At 43.6% G+C, this 23,706-nt stretch overlaps 1 protein-coding gene across 1 annotated transcript in view; it reads right to left on the reverse strand.

The window, feature by feature from the left end:
• hspb6 (heat shock protein, alpha-crystallin-related, b6) overlaps positions 1–23,706 on the reverse strand; it is a 177,471-nt gene that overhangs the window by 127,083 nt on the left and 26,682 nt on the right. The gene's annotated exons all lie outside the window — the stretch shown is intronic.

Here is a 23,706-nt window from a genome sequence, read left to right on the forward strand (position 1 = left end):
AGACACAGATTGAATAAATAAAAAAAATTATATATATATATATATGTATATATATATATATATATATATATATATATATATATATACATATATATATATATATATATACATATATATATATATATATATATATATATATATATATATATATATATATATATATATATATATATATATATATATATATACATATATATATATATATATATATATATATATATATATATATATATATATATATATATATATATATATATATATATATATATATATATATATTCACATCAAAACATAAGTGCCGTGCCCTTATTGTGTTCATATTGTATTGCAAAACATTTTTGCTGATATTGAGGTGGGATATTGGTAAAGCTGGGGACAGGTGTGGTGGTATGGGTAAGATTCACGGTAAAGTTATGGACAGGTGTGGTGGTATGGGTAAGTTTAAGGGTAAAGTTAGGGTCAGGTGTGGCATATGGGTAAGTTTAAGGGTAAAGTTAGGGACAGGTGTGGTGGTATGGGTAAGTTTAAGGGTAAAGTTAGGGTCAGGTGTGGCATATGGGTAAGTTTAAGGGTAAAGTTAGGGACAGGTGTGGTGGTGTGGGTAAGTTTAAGGGTAAAGTTAGGGTCAGGTGTGGTGGTATGGGTAAGTTTAAGGGTAAGGTTAGGGACAGGTGTGGTGGTGTGGGTAAGTTTAAGGGTAAAGTTAGGGTCAGGTGTGGTGGTATGGGTAAGTTTAAGGGTAAAGTTAGGGTCAGGTGTGGCGTATGGGTACGTTTAAGGGTAAAGTTAGGGACAGGTGTGGTTGTATGGGTAGGTTAAAGGATAAACTTAGGGACAGGTGTGATGCTATGTGTAAATTTAAGGTTCAGGGTAGGTATAAGGGAAGTGTCATCAGTGTAATTATAAAGGTAATTACAGAAATTAATTTCAGATGTAAGTACAACATGTAAGTACAACGTAAAAACATATACACAATAAGTGTTTTGTATCAAATGATTAATTTAAATGTTAGTACATAGTTAAGGCCACCTTATATAAAATGGGTCCAAAATATAGTTGGGATCACAGAACAACAGTTAATTTTCCATCTGATGAAAGCCAGGATCTACTGACTTTAAAGAGCATGTGCATTACTGCAGTGCACTTATAATAATGAACGCTATTGTCCATTGGGGTGGACAGATGCTAATATAGTTATAGTTTACTTCTTGGTATTTGTTACAATTATGTTCTGTTTTGTCTTCTCCTGTGCTCATTCATCCCTGATTAGTTTATCATCTCCACCTGTGTCTAATTAGTTCCCTCCTTCACCGTTGCTGCATTCCAATTCGCCTACTTATACTACGTCCTAAAAGTATGTACTCTTTTTGTGAAGAAAAAGTATATACTTTTGAGTGTGTAGCAGAAAAGTATGCAAGCTTCGGGACATACTACTTCGCCATCTTTAACGGACTCTGTTGCTTAGTTACGTGCATCCCGTTACTGTTTAACTACTCTGTCAATCATCGTCACAGTTCAAATCCTCCACATTCAGTTTAATCTCCTACCATATCGGAGAGAAATGTAGCCACACGTTGATCTGCCATTTGTGGGTCTTTAATGCAGAGACTCTCCTCATGTGTTTGCAGTTTAAATATAATGATGCATTTAAAAGTTAAAGGCCAAACATGTCATTACAAAAGTTCACAATGCTGCTGCATGTGAAATATAATATGGACAACACTGAATAAATATATTTTTGTCAGGTGAAATATTGATAGTTTGTCACTCAAACCCCTTTATCTAAACCTCTCTACTTAACCGTCGGACTCACACATCTGCCATGTTTGTAGTTTTTTAACACTTTTTATCCGCGTTTGTAGTTCTAATCGAATCCTCGTCCAACTCGCAATGGGTTGTGGGTAATATCAGCCGTTAGACTGCGCATCGATCCATACTTTGAATTCGGACCGGAAATTGTAAACCATCCGGGTATCTTTGAAATACTCTTTTCAACATACTATGATTTGGGACATACTAATTCTATTTTCGAATACTATTTAGTATGGATAGTATGCAAATTGGGACGTAGGGCCTGTCTATTTATAATCCCTGTTCTGTTCAGTCCTTTGTCAGTTATTGTTTGTATACACACTGTGTGAATTTTTCCTGAACTCTCTCTGCATGTTATTGGGATTAAAGATGTTTGGTTACCCTCATCGCCTTCGTTGTGAGCTTTCTACAGCCTGAATGTAACAGTATTAGTTAGTCAGTTTATGTATCCCCTTAGGGAAAGTACATATGCACCATACTCACACAGACATTAAGATTTCATAACTGGCATACACAATCATAATTTAAAGGTCCTGTTCTTCGCGATTCCATCTTTCAAACTTTAGTTAGTGTGAAATGTTGCTGTTAGAGCATAAATAATACCTATAAAATTATAAAGCTCAAAGTTCAATGCCAAGCGAGATATTTTATTTAACAGAAGTTCCCTTTCAAAGCCTACAGCGAACGGACGGTTTAGACTACACCCCTGCACTTCCTGGCATGAATGACGTCACTAGAACCGTTTGTTGACTAACCCTCCACCCACAAGAACACGCAAAATAGGGGGCGTGGTCTTGTTGCTCTCCCACATGGAGAAGAGCGCGCATTCAGCGCTTGCATCTCCCCGTTATGGTAAGAGGCGGGAGCTTTCCGGGCAAAGTGCACTAAGCTGCTGTCCAATCACAACACGGGAAGCGCTGGCCCAATCAGAACTCGTTACGTGTTTCTACTTCATAGAACAAGGAAATCATCAGGCAGTTTTTAGGACAGAGGAAACAGCAGTGTACAGATAAGTAAATTGTGTGAAAAATAATGTGTTTTTTTTACACGCGAAACATGAACTCATATTATATTGCACACTGTAAACATAATCAAAGCTTCGAAAACACGTGAAGAACGGGACCTTTAAAACAAATAAATCTACTTTAGAGTTTAAGATAAGATAACCAGACCAGATGACCATCAATCAACATTGGATGATGAATTCAAAATTCTGATTGCTTGGGGAACAAAATATAGCTTGGACCTCTTTTTCATGCATCTGGGAACACAATACCACCGTACAGATGGCAGTAGTTCAAAAGCATGATATAAGGGATTCCTGTTATCCTGCACAATAATGTTGACTTTATTTATTACTCTCTCTTTGTATATGCTCTCTAAACTTGTTAATGAGATGCCCAGCAGCTTGCTTGTCATTGTCACAACCCTCCGTAATGATTTCTTCTGAGCCTCCGAAGCATTACCGTACCAGCAGCGCACACAGAATGTCATAATGCTTTCAATAAAAGCCCCGTAAAACAACAAAAGCAGTCTGCTATGTACATTAAAAGACAACAATATCAGTATTAGTCTTTGTGTGAACGGCATTTTATTCTCCTCCCACTCATTCTACACCAATAAGAGTACTCTTGTACTGATTGAAAGCTACATTTGTGCAGAGGAGGTTTTAAAGTTCTTGTAGATATTCTTTTTGGGTTAACTGCATAGGCTATTCTGTTCCAAACAAATGGAAATTAATTTTGCTGTTAATAAACATATACTGAAACAAAGATTTGACAGTCCACTTTCGGTTTATATCTAGTTTCTCACAGTTTCTGGAGACATTTACTTGATGAAACCACAACGGAGAGAAGTAGCTATTAATCCAACAGCAGACATATCACTTTTCAAAAACCATATATACTTTTTAAAATGTGTTTAGGTGCTATCTTTTTGTTGAATTTTTAAGTGCTAGTGTTTTGGGGTGTATGTGTCGGGGAGTGGGGGTGTGCTGTGGCAGTTGCAGCGTTAATGGTCCAGTAATTTCCAGACTGCCTCCCCCCCACCCTTTGAAAGAAATGTCAAGTTTTGCATACTGTATGCAACGGTTCTCACAGCTACATGAACAGGGTGATGCACAATGAAACTGTACTACAATGACTGAAACCCCTCAGGGAACCTAAATCACCTTAAAGACACCCTCTACTCCTTTTCTTCTCTGATGTGTTTTCTGAAAGAAGGGTATCCCCACCGCTAAGGTTACCTATTTTAGATGTGTTTGCACCGGGGGTCTGCCTCACTTTGGGTTAATTTACAATCAACTGTTCAAGGTGAAACAATTGAAAATCTGTCATCCTTCACTAGCAAGCATTATACCTCCTGATGTTTCTCCCGATTCTAAAACAAAAAAACAATTATTTACTAGAGGATAAATCTGTTTGAATGATTCAATCTTTGACACTCTTTGTTTCATTACTGGACGAATCAGTGCCTTGAACAAATGATTCAATGACAAATACATTTGTTCAGTCACTTACCATAACAATCAAGCGCAGCATTACTTCTGACAGGTCATGTCAGTCAAGCTTGCATCAGCTGACTCTTTAGTTGAACTACATCTACCTTTAGGACTATGATGCTTATCACAGAGCATCCCTATATAAGGTCCATTCAGTATTATTAGCAGCTTACAAGTTGCTCAGGAGCTAATTACTCTCCTCCATCCTCAGCTCCTCCTCTGATTCAGTCAGGAGTTGGCCTTTTTTTCTCCATCGCAATTTATTGAATTATGTAGTACATAAACCATTGAACATTATTAATATCTGCAATAAATGTATGTTGGTTATGTTCTTTTTTCCTAAGGGGGGTTATTGCTGCTCTTATTCATGCTAGGCTCCATACCAGTAATCCAATTTGATATTAATTGTCAATAATTTTTGATGATAGTGGTCCTGACAGAAATGTAATTTAAACCATTTTTATTTAAAGAGGCATTTTATTCTATTTATCGCTACTGTAGTAACTCTAGTTTATATCTGAACTGTTACATTTTATCCCAAACTGTTATATTTTATCCATACAGTCTGTGATACTTTGGATTATTGTAATTGGAAATAACACACTGTATAGTTGTAAAAGAGTTTTTTGAAGCTGTTTTATACATGTCAACTGCTATCTCTGGCTCAGCATAACACACATTTTACCCCCAAACCCCCGAAAAGCTTTTGTTTAGGGCTAGTAGTTGGCAGGTTTTGTTGTAAAAACTTATCTGCTTGCATGCTGCATTCCATCACAATGAGCGGCGAAGGGGTCTACCACGGCCCCGAGGAGCGGGTCATTCAGGGTGGTCGTGATGGAACTGTGTCAGAAGGTTGGAGTCCAGAATGTCGTTCCTGGAGATCCAGCACCGCTCCTCGGGAGCATAGTACTCCCAGTCTACCAGGTACTCCAGCCAAGACCCCCGTCGCCACGAGTCAAGGATAGCTCTGACCCGATAGACATTGGTGTCCTCGTCGATGGTGGAAGGAGGAGGAGGTATGGCACCATTACCAGGTTCTGTGAGGGAAGAAGACAGAGGGTCAGTGAAGGGCTTCAGAAGGGAGATGGAATGACAGTGCAATACGGTAGTGTGAGGGAAGGTGAAGATGATGCGTGACATCGTTCAGCTGCCTGTCAATGGTAAACGGTCCAATATAACGGGGACTCAGCTTACGGCACGGCAGCCAGAGGCGGATGTCCCGCGTGGAGAGCCAAACCTTCTGGCCCGGCTGGCACTGCGGCGTGGGTCCTCGTTTGACATCAGCTTGCTTTTTGTGCCTCCGGACTGCCTGCTGGAGTTGCATGTGAGCTGAGTCCCAGACCCTCCCGCTCTGGCTGAACCAGTAATCCACTGCTGGGACCTCCGAGGGCTTTTATCACGAAATACGATATTATCACAATATTGAAATAAGTTGCAAAAAAAGTGTTGTCATAGCATTACAGTTCATAGTTCATAGCTTTAAGAACTATTTTTGTAATAACAAAAATAACTAAATGTTTAAATACAATAATACAATGTGTGACCGCATGAATGAGGTAAGGGTGGTGATTGACACATGTCCACCAATCAGTAGCGAGTATGTGCCACTTTGGGGCTGGGTGGTTTGAGCCTAGGATGTGATTGACGCTCGTGTCCACCAATCAGTAGCGAGGATGTACTATTTCAGGGCTGGTTGGCTTGAGCCTGGAATGCGTCACGTCCGTATCCTCCCCTTTTTGCCGTTTGTGTCAGCGGGGTCTAGATATGTGTTGTTAGCATGTAGTGTTTTGCTAACTACTTTTATTTTTCGTTGTACTAATGGTTTGCTTATTGTACACCAGCCTGTCTTTTCATAAGTTGTGTTTCTGTCGGATGCTGTTTTGGATGAGATTTCTGCCCTCCCTTCAGGTATGAGGAAGTTTTATTGTAAACTATGTCTAGCTTCACTGAGGGGCGGGTGGTTTGAGTAATGTGCAGTCCCTGTACTTCAGTTTACCAGCGGGTTATTTGAAGGCTGTGTATCCTGAGTGGTGAACTGATTGTAAAACTCCTCTATCCATACTGGGTATGTTTTGTTGGCCTTACCGGGTGGGGGAATTTGGGCATGTGTTGTGCATTTTTTTTTTTTTTAGTAATCCTGTTTGTTTGTATTGATATTTGTTATAGGATTCTCCATTTCGTCCTGGCTGTTTAGTATTACAGCTTGGTTGTTTCCTTCGCTGCGTGCCGTACTAACAACATCGGATTACAACTTTTTAAGGGGACTTCTGCCGTCTGGGTTCTGTGATTTGTTATAAATAATATGTTTTTTTGGGTTACTTTGGGGTGGAGGATCGTGCTGTTTTTGGCGCTGGCCCAAGGTCAACGTGGCCGCTCCTTTCTGAGTCCTGTCCTGCAAACTTTTAATGAGTTTTTTTTCTTTTTCAAGATTTGTATATTGTCACCTGTACTGTGCCATGCTGTGGTGACTGTTGCCCACCGTGGGGGATTTGTGACTGTCTCTCAATCTTTGGTTTATGAGACTTTTTTTTTTTTTTTTTTTCAGGAGCTGGGGTCCCACCGGTGAATGATCTTTGTGGTGGTGGTGCTGCTACAACGTTTGCCGTGTGACACTTTTGAAGTGTACGAGTGTGTGATCTGAGTTCACGGTGGTGTGTGGAAGTGTGCTTTTTGGATAACTAGTGTGGCGATCACACCAGTGGGTAACCCCAGCCCTGTAATTAATTATTTTTCATTATATTCTTTTTTTTGTTTATTTGGAAATTGTGTTATTGGGTTGTGTTTAACATTTCTTTTTTTGTCGTGTGTTAATTTGTTGTATTGTCACCAGAGAGAGACAGCTGTAATGAATGGCACATATAATTGAGCTGATTTTAAGTTATTTGTCTATCTTGAATTCAAGTTGTGAATAAAACTTTTGTATTTTTATATGATGCCCACATTCCTTTATAAGAGTCGAACCTGTGTGACCTAATAACAAATTGTGGGGTTTAATTCTATTTCCTGGGTGAAACCCTCCCAGGTGGCGTAGTCGCATTTTCTACAAGTAGTTAAACTTGAGCTTGTGTGTGTTAAGCAGTACTTTAAGAGAAATCAATTTTAAGTGGTCTCTCAATTTTAAGTGGTCTCTTAATTTTTTCCAGAGCTGTAAAAGTGCAATTTTCAAACAGATTAAAGTGCAAAAGAATTAGGCTATAAAGGTAACAGGTAACAAATTAACATAAGGTCTCATTATTTAATGCATTAACTAAGATTGAGCAATAGCTACATTTGTTACAGAAAGTATACTGTTTTTGGTAATGTTAGATAAGAAATACTGATCATTGTTAGTTTTATCTTAGGTCCATTCAAAAAGTTATTTTGTTATTAAACAGTTACTAAGAAATTAACGTTACTTAGAATAATTAATTCTTTATAAGTATTTTTCATTGTCAGTTTGGTAATAATGAATTAACATGTTACCAAATGAAGTCGTATGTCTTTTGGACAAATAATCCAAAAGATTCTTATCATTAGGGCACGTTGTAGTCCAGATTAAAACATAATGTTTAAGTTTGAAAATAGATAGCCTAAGTCTTTGGTGCTGTGATGAACAACATTGAGATTACAAAAACGAATGGCTGTTTTAAAAACTTCACTAGCGCTTGCTTTTGTTTGCGGGGTTTCCGGGGTAATCGCGGCATTCTGCAGTTCATCAGCGCCCTCTGCTGTCATTGAGCGGCACTTCAGCAGCGTGTCTCCTTCACTCGTTCATGTGCTTCTCATTTACATCTGAGCATGTGTTCCTTTTTACGCAGAATACAGCGGTATTGAGCATTTATACGGTTGATGGGCAAAGTATTCTTGAGTGCATTATAATTTTTTTTTATAATTGTTAATAAATGATTATTTATGACATTTTGAAATGCCCACGATAACAATATCATGCATATTCATTATCGTGATACATCGAATTACTGAAAATCGGCACATGCCTAAAGAGCGGTGGTTGAAATCTGAGGACACATCGGAATGGGGTGAGCCCTGTGGTGGACTGGCAGAGGGAGTTCTGGGCGTATTTGGCCCAGGGCAGATACTGGCTCCAGCCCTCCTGGTTCTGGTGGCAGTAAACCCTCAGAAAAATCTTATGATCTCCTGGATCTTCCGTTCAGTCTGGCCACTGGTTTGAGGGTGGTAACCGAAAGACAGGCTGACGGATACTCCTAGGAGATGGAAGAAGGCAGACCATACTCGTGAGATGAATTTGGGTCCTCAATCGGATACAATGTCTTCCAGGAGCCCGACGTGCCGGAAAATTTGGGAAAAGAGTGCCTCTGTGGTTACCAACGCGGTCGGTAGGCCTTGAAGGGGATTAATTTACAAGATTTAGAGAAACAGTCCGCGACGACTAAGACACAGGTGAACCCTTGAGAGAGAGGAAGGTCCGTCATAAAGTCGATACCCAGGTGAGTCCACGGACGCTCGGGGATTGGAAGCGGCACCAATTTACCCCTCGGGCAGTCTCCTAGTAGTATCGACAATAGCACAGACTGAACATCCCTTTACATATTGGGAAATGTCCCGAGGCATGGCAGGCCACTAGTATCGCTGACGGAGGAGCGAGAGGGTCCTTTTCCTGCCTGGGTGTCCAGAGCCCGGTGATGAATGCGTTAAGTCCAAGAGGGGCAGGCGATGATGAGACGGGACGTACAGACGCCCCTCCGGACCTCCTGGCGGAGCAGGCTGTTGGGCATTCTCCTGTTGGATCTGTTGGTGGAGAGCCCACTAGATCTGGCTGACGACCATGGCTGGAGGGAGGATAGGTTCAAGGTGTTCTGGTTCAGGGTCCACTTGGTACAGGCGTGATAGGGCATCCGCCCAGTTATTCTGGTCCCCTGGACGATACGTCACCTTGAAGTTGAATCGTGTGAAGAAGAGAGCCCATCGGGCTTGACTATGATTCAGACGTTTGGCGTCTTGTAGGTACTCTAGATTACGATGATCAGTGATTACCTCGAACGGATGCTCCGCTCCCTCTAGCCAATATCTTCACTCTTCCAAAGCAAGTCTGATCGCAAGGAGCTCCCGGTTTCCGATGTCGTAATTCTGCTCCGCCGGGGATAGCTTCATGGAGAAGAAGGCGCATGGATGGAGCCGTGAGGGTTTTCCCTGCTTAAATTGTATTGTATGAGGATGTTTTGTTTGGTATATTGTGCAGCACTTTGGTCAGCATTTATGTTGTTTTAAAGGGCTATATAAATAAACTTGACCTTGACCCTGCCGCTGAGACAATACTGCTCTGACCACGGTAGAGGAGGCATCCACCTCCACAACGAACAGACAATGAGGGTCAGGGTGGGCCAGGATCAGAGCAGACTGGAAGGTGAGCTTCAGCTGATGGAAAGCTTCTTCAGCAGATGGATTCCAGGACAGAGACTTGGCCACAAAGGTCCAGGTCGTTCTTGGCCACAAAGAAGAAGCTCGAAGCAGCAGGGGATGTAGATGGATGGATGAACCCTTCTTGGAGTGTTTCGTGCACAAACTCCTCCATGGCCTTCTGTTCCGGGATGGACAGGGGATAGATGTGGCCCTTTGGTAGAGTTGCCCAAGACATGAGGTCAATGGCGTATGGACGATGAGGTGGAAGTTTGGTGGCCAACCGCTTACTGAAGACATCCTGGAACGCCTGGTAAGCTGGAGGGATGGTCCACACACAAAGTGGATTGTAAAGGAAGTGATGTTTGCACTGACAAAGAAGATGGTTTCTTGCGGAGAGGACGATGAATACAACAATCGAAACAGTTCTCACCCCATGTCCATCTCCCCCACAATACAAAAATTGTTGTGAAACACGGATGGTCTTCTGGATGAGGGCTTCCAACCCCATGGTCTCCTCGTAGACAACGATCAACTGCTTGATCTCATTGAGGAGGCCGTGGCGGAAGGCGGTGATGAGGGCCGATTCATTCCATCCACTCATGCAGGCCAGCTTGCGAAAGCTCAATGCATACAAGCTTGTGGTCTCTCGTTTACCTTGGTGAGTGGTGAAGAGTTGGTCATGGAATGATAATTATGCCGTTTGTTGGCCGAAGACCTCTTCAAGATGAGTGCAGAACGCGAGAGATATGAATTTGCTTCCATATATAGAGAGCATTGAAGCATGAACCCGCAGCAGTCCTCCGCAGCGCTGCTGTATGTCGCTGGTCGGGCCATGGGACTCGCACAGGCAGCTGAAAAAGAGATGAGTGACGTGGATGTCGGTGAAGGTGAGCTAGCTGGATTAGCTGCTGGGGTGACGGAGGAGGTATCTTGACTCAGTTAGGACCGTACTGCGTGAACCAGAGTGGTAAAGTGGTCGGCGGTGCGGTTCCCGCCTGTGTCCGGAGAGCTCTGCATTTGGTCTGGTCTTCTGTCAGACACAGACGAGGACACAGATGGTTAGTGCTCAGTGACATTTATTAAACAGAGGTAATGGGCACAAGATAACTTAAAGGTGGATCTTGACACGTAGAATGAGTAGACAACAACAACAAACTTTCCTTGGTGAAGACAGATGACAAAGACGGTGATCCAGAGGATGACGATGGGGGTGACGAGGACGATGACAAGGATGAATAGGACGGGCAGGTTGCAGTGTTGTAGTCGAGACCAGCTCATTTGAGTCCGAGTCGAGTCCGAGTTCAGAGCGGGTCGAGTCCGAGTTGAGTCCGAGTTCAGAGAGGGTCGAGTCCGAGTTCAGAGAGGGTCGAGTCTGAGTCAAGTCCGAGTTCAGAGAGGGTAGAGTCCGAGTCGAGACCGAGTTCAAAAATGTCTGTCCAAAACCCCTTTGCTTCAGTAATGGATGTACCGCAGAATTTACACATCGCAGAGTCTTACTACATATAAACTCTTTGTGGCTCTAATATGCAAACTGAATAACAGATGAGGTAGCAGACATTTCCACACAAAGTTAAGAGCTAGCTCGCTCCTTCCTGACCTGAGTCCTGCTACCTTTGTGTTAGTCACGTCAAGGGGGTCGATTTGGTTTAAACATTGGGTGGTTGAATGTTGGTATGCTATATATATATATATATATATATATATATATATATATATATATATATATATATATATATATATATATATAATGAATAATATATATATATATATATTATTTCATTATTAAATATTTAATTTTTTAATATATAATTTTTTTTATGTGTATTGTTATTGGATCATTTCTGTCTGTCTGTCTGTCTGTCTGTCTGTCTGTCTGTCTGTCTGTCTGTCTGTCTGTCTGTCTGTCTGTCTATCTATCTATCTATCTATCTATCTATCTATCTATCTATCTATCTATCTATCTATCTATCTATCTATCTATCTATCTATCTATCTATCTATCTATCTATCTATCTATCTATCTATCTATCTATCTATCTATCTATCTATCTATCTATCTATCTATCTGTACAGCCTAACTTTACAAAGCTGCTGTTTTTCTTTACCTGATCACCTGCTCCGATCTCCCTTTTCTACCCGGCTGGTATATTTACCTTGAATCTGTTATAAAAACATGTTAAAAACATGTCAAGAGATTATACACCTCATGACCTTATGAAATTTGTGTATAATCTTTCATACAATTCTAGAGATTATAAAAAGAAAGAAATTAAGTATTAAAACCGCCTGTAACGTTAGGCGGCAGCGATTCACTGTTTAAATGAGTGAGCCACTTAAAATCGTTCATTCATACAATTCGTTCAAAACTCTGATTAATTTAGGAAGAAAACACACTGATGTGAATACTTTTGTCATTGATAATTACAGACGCTATTGAAAAATGAACTAGCAAAACAGACGGCTGCTTTGGTAACTTGTTATACTGATATCCCAGCTAACAATTTTAGGTTATAAGAACGTTTCCCTAACGTTCCCATTAAGTTCTAAAAACGTTTTTGAACGTTCTAGGAACGTTGAAATGTCCAGTTTGTGGAACGTTGTATTAACGTTCTCATTAGGTTCTAAGAACGTTAAATAACGTTCTTATAAGGGTGTGGAGTATGATCAAATAAAATATTCCTGTTTTCTCCTTTAATGTACTTGCTTTTGTTTATTGACATCTTATACTTTCTTAAAAAAAGCTAAAACCACTTTTATAATTGACTTTTATATTTATATTACATTTATATTTAATACATAATTAGTTTACTAGATTTTTCTTCTGATTGTAAAAAAATAAATATATACTCGAAAATAGCATTTAAGTGTCATTAAGTTGTCTCTGGATATACAAATTATGTATCTGAAGTTTGAGAAAAAAGCTGAATGACTAATTTGTAATGACTAATACTTTTTTAATGTAGTAACGTTTTTAAAACGTTCCACTAACAATGTAAAAAAAACGTTTTATAGGTAACGTTTTTAGAACGTTACTCAACAGCAAATAACGTTGGCACAACGTTCTAATAACGTTACTGCAAGAACGTTTTTTGATAACTTTGAGATAACTTTTAAAGAACGTTAGCCAACGTTCTGAGAACGTTCCCTGTTAGCTGGGATAGCTAAATGCATTGCAATGGATTAGCTAAATGTATGCACTTAGCTATTACACAATATTCTCATACCTCATTCTCAGTACATGCTTTATTTATTTTTTGCATGCCTATCTGACCAGCAGTTTAATATAGTCCGCTGTGCAGCACTTCTCTTCATTTGGCGCTAACGTTTGCTCTCCCATTCAACACCACTCGCGTTGTTTTGGTGAAAGTGCGGTTCATTGGTTGGGCGTTACCAATCGGTTCAATGGAGGGGGAGTATTTTTTGTCCAATTTATTATGACAAACTCATATTTAATTAGGAACAAAATTATTGTTTCAAAATAAATGAATTCTACATATTTTCTTTTGATCTATTGTGATTTTCATGTTTAAATATTGGGTTTTAAATATTGGGTGGGTTACATCTGGTTTTAGCACTAAAATGCTTTTTGAAATACTCTAAAAGCATGTCTCTTATGAGTCTTAAAATTAGGACTGATATGCCCAATTTTTTAAGAGTTTCTCCTATATTTAAGATGTTTTGTAAATACAGCCTCTGATCACTAAAAACAATAGCAACTGGCACAAATTGAATCATCATTATTTGTAATACAGTCTGACTGTAAATAAATAGCATATGACAACATTGTCTGTAACTCTAGAACATATCACATGGTGATACACAACCAGGAAAACAAACTGTTCAGAAACCACTGCAGCACATAACTTGTTAGCAAATGTATGGTTTAAACAATAAAGTAGTGTGCATAATGCATTTAAATGTCATTGTAACTGGAGAGCAGAGACCACTTGTAAAATGAGTTAAGCGGCTTGACATTAATATCAAAAGCCACAGTTTACAGATCACACAAGGACAAACACATACGTCTTATGCATATTGGTACCTACACACTTGTGATTTTGACCACGACCCCGTATGCAGCTGAGTCACTTTGAAATCGACTGCATCTGTGAACGTGTGTGTGCGAATGAGTATGTGGTTTAGTGTGTGTGTGTGTGTGTGCGCACACATGCAAAATTAATGTAAGAACAAACAGACAAAGTGAGTCTTCTGAAATTAGGGTTAAGATTTGGAGTTAGTAGTGGTCTCAAAAATGAAAGATGGATTAAATATAGGCCTACAATGTATATGTTACCCAGAATGGTCCAGTAAGGTTCCTAATTTTAGTTGACTGTTTTCTCCCAGCAAACATTGGTCCGACAGCATTGTCGTGTCCCTGGCCAAAAAAAGTTGTGGTAGGGTGGCATAAATATTTTACACAGAACATACATTCAGATATGTCTGATCAATTTTCATTTTGGGACTATATTTCAACCACGAAGGAACATTTCAATGGTCATTACACATCCAAATGTTTGCCAGGCTAAGGCTTTTTTTTTTTTAAAGGTTTTTCTTTACCTGTAGACAACAATACTGAAATCCCTAGACACATGTATGATTTACATAAAATTAAAATTCACCCTGCCTATTTTTAAATGCAATGTTATAGATCTTAATTATACATAAATGTACAGTATGTTTTATTTTCTAACATTGTCTTTGACCTCATAATGTAATCAAAATGTCATATCTCAGTTTTCTGGTGACATATACCGTCACTTAAACCCTGCCCTTCTCACAATTCACTGCAAGCTCACATTGATTTTTGATTGCAACACGCACATTTCAAACACCAACCAACATCCGATGGACAGAACCAAGTCCTGTCCTACTTTATTCTCTTATCCGATAATCCATCACACTTGGAATATACGTCATTTACTTACACAGGAACACTTTACAACACGGGTGCACTAATATGCAAAGGTATCATTATCTTATTACTTTAATTGTTGAGGCACATGACTGTTAACTAATTGCTAAGTAATATGTCATTGTGGTTATTGGTTTTTAAATTAATTTCGAATAAGTTAGTCAACATATACCTCCACAAGTCATAACAATGATACCATTGCAAATTATTAGCTAATGATTCATTAAAGCAGACTACTGGAAGTTGAAATGCATGGCTTCAAACCCACTTAACGCATAAATTTACACCATTGGTTAATACTATTAGGGAATTACTACATTATGACACATTTTACTAATAACAATTTATTGATTACTTAATCTATTAATCACATCGAATTTCCAATTGTTGCTAATGCAGTTATCATTATTACATTGTTTAGTTCTTTATGAGTCATATACTGTATTAACACATGATTATCTGAGCAGTAAATAATTAATTAATGTTAGTTAGTGTTAATTAATTAGTGTTACCAAAAAATATGTTGCTACTTCCATTTCATCATCACTTTAAGAGGACTTCATTGATATATAGGGAGCATGGAGAAGAATATAATTAAAGATTGGATGGTGGACTGTTTCAACTGTTCCAAAGTTCACCACAAGCATTCTGTAGGATGTAGGATCTAAAATCACCACTCAGAACACATTAGCAACTGCTTAGAAACACTATGGCAATGTACACTATACATTAACAATGAGTTTTCTTAGTGTAAAAAAACACTGTAATCTGCACAACCTTTTTTACCGATAAAGAACCTTCAGTGCCATGTTAAAGGTTCTTCGGGGAACTAACGGCAACAAATAATCTTTATTTTCAAGAGTAAAAGTCTTATAGTGCAAATATTTAGAAAGTAAATAGCACATTTACCATTTTAACATTTGCAGTTAGCTGTAAGACCTCAAGTGAAGACCACATAAGCAGGTCAACTCTACCTCAAAAGAAACAACAAAAGAAAACAAAGTGGGCCACTGTTTAAAATGCTCGGAAGCTGCAGGGTAAGAACTGTCCAGTTTGACTCAACAGATCAAAACTTTGCAAGAACCGTATGAGATTAATTGAAAAGAACCAATCAAATTGTCATCCACTAAGTCTGAGTCATGCCCACCACATACGTGTTAACATGTGAAGACTGCCCTTCCAAGGGTCCAAATGAAACCTAATTATAACAAGTCTGCTGTGGATCATCAGTTCTCAGAAACATACACCCCCTTTCAATGTGACAAGCTTCCTGAGCAACTATACAAAGGAATGCAGCTTCTAGTCGCAGTTAAAATGATTATTGAGGTAAATTTATATCTGTTTGACAAGCCTAATCAAAGAGTATGGGATTAGTTTAAATGTCTTTAATTACGTTTTTTTTTTTTTTTTTTTTTTTTTGCACAATATAATTTTTTTTTTTTTCTAATCTGGCAGGTTAGTATGACTGGAACACATTTAAATTCAAGTCTATGGTAGTTTACTTCGAAAAAAGAACAACTATCAAGATGACTAGGACAGAATGCATGAATGACAAGTAGTTTGTAGTTACCACAACTTGACATCAGACTGATCTCCATAAACACAGGCTAGTCAGAAGAGCAACGAATGTCAAGAGTTGTGGTTGAGAGAAACGTAAAGTGAGAACGAGAGAAAGACACAGAAGGAGAAAATAAGTGAGCACTGAATGTGTCATGAATGAATCTTGAACAGGGGAACTCTCCAGTCACGGTTTAATCACAAAATTCTCTGTAATTTGTGGGTTTGCAACAGCGAGATGTAGAGGCCAATGGAGATCAACTTGGTTAGTTGTAAGCAATACCGCTGTGCGGGAACTGTGACGACTAAAATGCGTTTTTTCCATTTCATGCTGAATTTAACCCTTTTTTTTACAGACTGTATTTTGAGGTTTTCTGTGGTGTGGCTTCATCTTCAGGTCAAAGGATGTGATGAACAGTGCATGCAGTTTCTGTTTAGTTTGCAAGTGAAATGCCATACAACTGAAACCTGGACTGAGCTATTAATGTAATGTGTGTGTGTGTGTGTGTGTGTGTGTGTGTGTGTGTGTGTGTGTGTGTGTGTGTGTGTGTGTGTGTGTGTGTGTGTGTGTGTGTGTGTGTGTGTGTGTTACCATAAAGTAGAACATGACTGAATTCTATTTTTTTTTTTTTGTCTTTGAGGCATTAGTTCATCAACAAGCATGATACATGTGAAACAGTCATCTAAACTGTCTTCTAAACTTAGCTGACATGTTGGAATTAATTTTAAAGATATGATAGACAGGAAGATGAAGATAACTTAGTAATATTTAATAAATCCACACAATGATTCACAAGAATAGGAACAAAGCAACACGCAACACATCCACATTAGACGACACCGGACAATGAATTGAAAACAGAACCAAACATATACAGTTATCATTATCTATAACTGATTCATAACTGTATTTTTGGTTCCGTTTTCAACTCATTGTCCGGTGTCGTCTAATGTTGATGTGTTGCATGTTGCTCTGTAATTAATGAGTGCACAGCTGAACATAATTAGTATCCGTTACATCAACTGTGTGAGGAAGGTAGATAACAGCAAAACATAGTCCAAACTAACCTGATTGGGTGACAGAACGCCCATCCCTGTAGGCGCGACCTTACGCTGTAAGGGTAAGAGGAGAAAAAGAGGATGAGGGGGCCTGATGGTGATTTGAACCGACTAAGGGTGGAGGCGAAGCCTGAGGTATGGCAGTGCAAAACACAGCCGAAGGGGTGGAGGACCAGAGAGCATTGGACAGTCTGCAAGTCTGCGGCGGAGGTGAAGAGATGCCTGTCCTAGGTGGAGCCTACATGCTGAGGGAGTCTATCGAGGCTGAATGGCCAATAGCCTACACTGTGGTTGAGAGTGGAAGGAGGGTAGGCGCAGGAGCTAGGGTAAAGGGGTTGAGGCGGATCGTATAGCACCAAGGCTGGAGGCAGAAACTCGGACTCCTCATGCTCAGGGCTTGGCTGGGCGGGGCCAGCAAGACAGGCGGAAGACAGACTGGTTTTGGCAACAGTACTGGGGCTAGAAAAATGGCTTCCCCAACTTAAAATCAAAAGGTGTCTTGGCCAGAAACTCCTAATACTCCCTCGATGAGGGCTCGGGCTCGTACATTGCGGCGGCATCCGTCACGCTACCTGTGGTGGGCTTAGACCTTCGATCCTCATCATCTGGGTGGTTCTGGCTGAGCACTGGATCGGAACTTCCTCTAATCTCTTCTGAGCCTGCCTGCTCAATTCTAGACTTGCTGGTCCCTCTCATCCTCCCTCTTTCACCTCCTTTCCAGACTTTTGGCCAGACTTTTAATTTTTTGCCTATTCCTCATCTTCAGTACCTTCTCCAGCCCTCAGCCAATCCAGACCGTACTGTCTCCCATCTGCCCCTCAATTCCTCCTCAGCCTCTTCTCAGTAGAGCACCTACACCTTTGGGCACGCTGTGAGATAGCTTCCCTGGGCTTGGAAAGTTTTGGTTAAGACATCACCATAATTTCGCCACATACTTGCGGCCCTGTTTGCTACTCTCTGGCCGTCCACCCCTACAGCTCCATTTGGCTCCCCCTTCAAGCTACACCTCAGCCCTCAGTTGATCCAGATCCACCACAGCCCTCCGTTTCCATCTTGGAGAGTCACGCTGCTGCGCCATTGCAGACTCAGGGACCACCAGTGTCACTCAGCTCATTTGGCTCTCTGACTGCTCCTAGGGGTCCACCTCCATTGGCTCCATAACCTCCATTTATCCCCAGTGTGGTGAGGAGACCGTGACAGCTGAACACAGAAGAAGATATTTTGAAGAATGTTGGTGTGGCAAGGGGGGCGTGGTTCAGCGAGGTCTGCAGCGGGAGAGAGGGCCACGGGACGAGCGGTAAGTGAGTGGGTTGGACGCAGATTAATAACACCTGTCTCTTGTTCTAGTAATGAGCGCGGAGACGGGATAAAACACCAGCGGAACCGGAGACCGAGGAGAGAGAGAGTCGGACTGTTGATGCGAGACCCTGAGATATCCGGAACCCGGAAGTGCGTGACCCGGAAGCGAAACTGAGCATATACAGAGACAAACACACGCTGAAGCGTGCACGTTGTGATTTGAGTTATTGAGAAAATAAAGAGCATCAACAGTCCTGCCGACCCCCGTGTCCTCTTCCTTCCTCACTATATCGAACTTGTTACACTGGTGCCGAAACCCGGGAAGGAAGCAGGACAGAGCCGCCGCCATGACAACGCCCTCCGCCTCGCCATTTGCGGAGATCATCACCTCCCTCGCGGTCCTCCACCAGGAACATCATAAGGCGTTGCTGGACCTTCGGACTGAACAGGAGAGCCGCTTCGCGGCCATAGTCCAAGGCCAGCAAGAGGACCGCGAGCAGTTCCGGAGCTGGATGGACCGGGAGGTTCGCGCCGAGGCCGCTGGGCGGGCCAGCGCACCGGTGCACGTGCCCCTACAGAAGATGGGGCCGGAAGACGACCCCGAGGCCTTCGTGGATCTCTTCCAAAAAGCCGCGGAGGCCTGCGGGTGGCCCCGGGCACAGTGGCCGGTGCGCCTCATCCCTCTTCTATCAGGCGAAGCCCAGGCGGCCGCGCAACATCTACCGGTTGCGAACCTCCTGGACTACGACGATCTGAAGCGGGCCATACTTCAGCGGGTCGGCCGGACCCCAGAACAACACCGCCAGCGTTTCCGCTCCCTGGAATGGGGCGAGTCCGGTCGACCCTTCGCATTGGCCCAACAGCTCCGGGACGAGTGCCGCAGATGGCTGCTGGCCGGCGGCAGCGACGTGGACCATGTCGTCGATCTGGTGGTGCTGGAGCAGTTTATCACTCGGCTCCCCAGGAAGACCGCCGAGTGGGTCCAGTGCCACCGGCCCACGTCGCTGGAGACGGCCATCAATTTGGCGGAGGACCACCTGGTGGCGTGCCCGGGGGTCGGCGCACCCCCACTAACTTCTCCCTCTCTCTCTCCCCCTTCTCTCTCTCTCTCTCGACCTGTCCCTCTCCCCAGGTCCCGCCCTCCAGGCCCTCCTCGCGTTCCCCCCAGAGGCCGGGGTGGGATGGGCCTTGGACCGTCTGGGAGTTCGCGGGCCCCGCCCAGGGGGGCGGGGCCGCTGGGGACGGGTAGTGACTATGGATCCGGTTCCGCCCCCGCGCTCAGCCTCCAACCCACTCCCCGCCGCCGGGGCGGCGGGTAGGCCTGGGCTGGCCTGCTGGCGGTGCGGTGATCCGGATCATTTTGTGGACCGATGTCCGATGATGGACATCGGAACAATGATCCGGATCCCGGACGTCCAGCGGACCACCCCCGATCAAGCAGGAGAGTACCAAATTCCTGTAAGTATCAAGGGGGGTACATATCAGGCCTTGGTGGATTCAGGATGTAACCAAACCTCGATCCATCAAAGCCTGATTCAGCCTGGGGCGTTGGATACAAGCCGCGTGGTTAAGGTGCGGTGTGTGCACGGGGATGTGGTGGAATATCCGGTTGTCCCAGTCACGATACAGTTTAGGGGAAAAAAGCATAGTGTTGAGGTGGCGGTTAGTCCCCACCTCCGGCATCCGCTAATTCTGGGGACGAATTGGCCCGCCTTTTCGGCGTTATTGGGGTCGTTGTGCGCGGATGCCGCTTGGGAAAACAAGGCTAGGAACGGGGCGGTGCGAGTGCAGGTTGGCGAGGCTGATACGGGGCCCTTGGGAACGGCTTCAGAGGAACCGAGCGGGGTTGAGAGACTGATTCTCTCGGACCGCGATGACTTCCCTCTGGAGCAGTCTCAAGACGAGACGCTAAAACATGCGTTTCAACAGGTCCGCACTATCGACGGTCAGTCCCTCCAACCCGCATTGGCCGTCACGTATCCTTATTTTGCCATAATTAAAGATAGGTTGTATCGAGTGACCCAAGACGCTCAGACAAAAATGGATACAACCCAATTGTTAGTACCAAAGAGCCGCCGGGAAATGCTTTTCCAGGCGGCTCATTCTAACCCGATGGCGGGCCACCTGGGACAGGCGGCCACGCTGAATCGTTTAATGACCCGATTCTTTTGGCCAGGCATTTATGACAATGTGCGCAGGTGGTGCGCGTCTTGTCCTGAATGTCAGTTGGTGAACCCACTGGCCGCCCCAAAAGCGCCATTGCGCCCTCTTCCATTAATGCAGGTCCCCTTCGAGAGAATTGCGATGGACCTCATCGGGCCATTAGAACGATCCGCACGCGGGCATCGTTTTGCGCTAGTTATCGTGGACTACGCAACACGATACCCGGAAGCAGTGGCTCTCCGCAACATCTCGGCGAAGAGTGTTGCGGACGCACTGTTTCGTTTAATCTCCCGGGTGGGGATTCCGAAAGAAATCCTCACTGATCAAGGCACGGCGTTTATGTCACGCACGTTAAGCGAATTGTACGGGTTATTGGGCATTAAATCCATTCGAACCAGCGTCTATCACCCACAAACAGACGGTTTGGTCGAACGATTTAATCGCACTCTTAAATCCATGATCCGTAAATTCGTACAAGAAGACGCCAAAAATTGGGATCGGTGGTTAGAACCCCTCTTATTTGCTGTGCGCGAGGTCCCGCAAGCCTCCACGGGGTTTTCCGCCTTCGAGCTTCTCTACGGGCGTCAGCCACGGGGGGTGCTGGACGTCCTACGAGAAACTTGGGAGGAGGGGCCGTCGTTGGCCAAAAACGAAATTCAGTACGTCATGGACTTGCGAACAAAACTCCACACATTGGGGCGGCTATCTAGGGAGAATTTGTTGCAAGCCCAGGACCGCCAGAGCCGGTCATATAACAGGGGTACTAAACTGCGCAAATTCACACCGGGAGAGAAAGTGCTCGTTCTACTCCCAACCTCGAGCTCAAAATTAATGTCGAAGTGGCAGGGGCCGTTTGAGGTCGCACGACAGATAGGAGAGCTCGATTATGAAGTGATACGATCCGATAGGAACGGGGCACGTCAAATATACCACCTCAATCTGCTGAAAAAATGGAATGAGGTGGAATCGGTGTTGTTGGCAACGGTGATCGGGGGAGAGGATGATCTCGGGCCAGAGGCGAGCATTAAGGCGCAATCAGTCGCGCTGGCCCCTGGGGGAGACCACCTCTCACCGTTACAACTCGCTGATTTATCGAAGTTGCAAGCGGAGTTCGCCGACGTGTTCTCGCCCCTACCGGGACGTACCGACTTGATTCAGCACCATATCGAGACCGAGCCGGGCGTGGTAGTTCGCAGCCGGCCGTATCGCTTGCCTGAACACAAGAAAAAAGTAGTTCAGGACGAATTAGGCGCAATGCTCGACATGGGAGTAATCGAGGAGTCCAACAGTGACTGGGCGAGCCCGATAGTTTTGGTCCCCAAAACGGACGGCTCGGTCAGGTTCTGTGTGGACTACCGCAAGGTGAACGCTGTGTCGAAGTTCGACGCGTATCCAATGCCACGGGTTGACGAATTGCTTGATCGGTTAGGCTCGGCTCGATTTTATTCGACACTGGACTTAACAAAGGGCTATTGGCAGATCCCCTTGTCTCCATTGTCCAAAGAAAAAACAGCTTTCACCACGCCGTTCGGATTACACCAATTTGTCACGCTTCCTTTCGGCTTGTTCGGGGCGCCCGCAACCTTCCAGCGACTCATGGATAGGATTTTGCGTCCCCATGCTGCATATGCTGCTGCGTACCTAGATGACATAGTGATTTATAGTCACGACTGGCAGCGGCATATGCAGCATGTGAGGGCGGTCCTGAGGTCGCTGAGGAGAGCGGGGCTCACGGCCAATCCGAAGAAGTGTGCGATTGGGCGGGTGGAAGTAAGGTATCTGGGCTTCCACTTGGGTCATGGGCAGGTGCGTCCCCAAATTGATAAGACTGCCGCAATTGCAACCTGTCCGAGGCCCAAGACCAAAAAGGAGGTAAGACAGTTCTTGGGGCTGGCGGGATATTATAGACGGTTTATACCAAATTATTCGGACCTCACCAGCCCTTTGACTGATCTTACTAGAAAGGGGCTACCAGATACGGTCCAGTGGACGGAGCCGTGTCAACAGGCTTTTACCCAAGTAAAGGCTGCCCTATGTGGCGGGCCGCTGTTACACTCCCCTGACTTTTCTCTCCCTTTCTTGTTGCAGACTGACGCGTCGGACAGGGGGCTGGGCGCAGTCCTGGCCCAGGAGGTGGAGGGGGGAGAGCGGCCGGTGCTGTACATTAGCCGTAAGCTCTCCAAGAGAGAAGCTAAGTACAGCACCATAGAAAAGGAGTGTTTGGCCATCAGATGGGCCGTTCTCACCCTCCGCTACTACCTCCTGGGGCGGGAGTTCACTCTCTGTTCGGACCACGCTCCTCTCCAATGGCTCCACCGCATGAAGGATACCAACGCGCGGATCACCCGTTGGTATCTGGCTCTTCAGCCGTTTAAGTTCAAGGTGGTCCACAGGCCGGGTGCTCAGATGGCTGTGGCCGATTTCCTCTCCAGAAATGGGGGGGGGGGGGGGGGGCTGCAGGCCGGACGGCTCCCCGGCCTGAGTCGGGCGGTGGGGGTATGTGGCAAGGGGGGCGTGGTTCAGCGAGGTCTGCAGCGGGAGAGAGGGCCACGGGACGAGCGGTAAGTGAGTGGGTTGGACGCAGATTAATAACACCTGTCTCTTGTTCTAGTAATGAGCGCGGAGACGGGATAAAACACCAGCGGAACCGGAGACCGAGGAGAGAGAGAGTCGGACTGTTGATGCGAGACCCTGAGATATCCGGAACCCGGAAGTGCGTGACCCGGAAGCGAAACTGAGCATATACAGAGACAAACACACGCTGAAGCGTGCACGTTGTGATTTGAGTTATTGAGAAAATAAAGAGCATCAACAGTCCTGCCGACCCCCGTGTCCTCTTCCTTCCTCACTATATCGAACTTGTTACAGTTGGTAACTAAACTATTAACAATAAAACTATTGACTGCCATAGTGATTTGTCAATCAATGGCTACTGTCAACTTTTTGGCTTACTGTCAAACTTGAGGTTAAGTAAATTTGTGTGAACTATCACTTTAATGTTGTATGTTTTATTAGGGATGGACATTATATGCATCATAAAAGTTAT

Source organism: Pseudorasbora parva, chromosome 8 (assembly GCF_024679245.1).
Source record: "Pseudorasbora parva isolate DD20220531a chromosome 8, ASM2467924v1, whole genome shotgun sequence".
NCBI lineage: Eukaryota > Metazoa > Chordata > Actinopteri > Cypriniformes > Gobionidae > Pseudorasbora > Pseudorasbora parva.